This window comes from Parasteatoda tepidariorum, chromosome 6 (genome assembly GCF_043381705.1).
Source record: "Parasteatoda tepidariorum isolate YZ-2023 chromosome 6, CAS_Ptep_4.0, whole genome shotgun sequence".
NCBI lineage: Eukaryota > Metazoa > Arthropoda > Arachnida > Araneae > Theridiidae > Parasteatoda > Parasteatoda tepidariorum.
Window position 1 is genome coordinate 35,116,901 of NC_092209.1, and position 609 is coordinate 35,117,509.

Genomic DNA, 609 nt, shown 5'->3' on the forward strand with positions numbered 1-609 from the left:
TCGTGAAAATCCGATCATTATAACAAAAATTATTCAGGGTGATATCTTTTTTTTTTTGCTGACTGTACATTTATAATAAAATAATTATAGATTTAATTATCTATATAAATAAAGCAGAATTTTTATATGTTGTATATGTTCCATATACCAATCCTCAACTCTTAACCGATTCACATCGAATTCGGCGTACATATGTTCGAAGACACGGCGGACCTGACTGTCTACTGAAACCAGTTCACACGCAGAAATCCTTTTCAGTAGGGCTTGCTAATTATTTTATAATATGAATAGTTTTCAAGCTTACTACTCTAATCAATAAAAAATTAGTTACACGTTTTTATGCATGATTTATCTTAGGTTTTTCAGTTGGGTTATCATACTGAATAGAGCCCCTGAATTAGACTATAGGAGTCTTAATACTGAAAATCATCGTTAGTAATTTTATGACGTATGGCGATAACGTCACCGATTTCGAAATGTCATATGAAACAGGAGCCCCTGAATTGGAGTATAGTATAGGATCCTTATATGAAACCACGCGTTTCTTTTATTGATACTTAGCTTTAAAAGTGTGTCTCTATAAACTTAAATAATCAAAACTCAACAAAT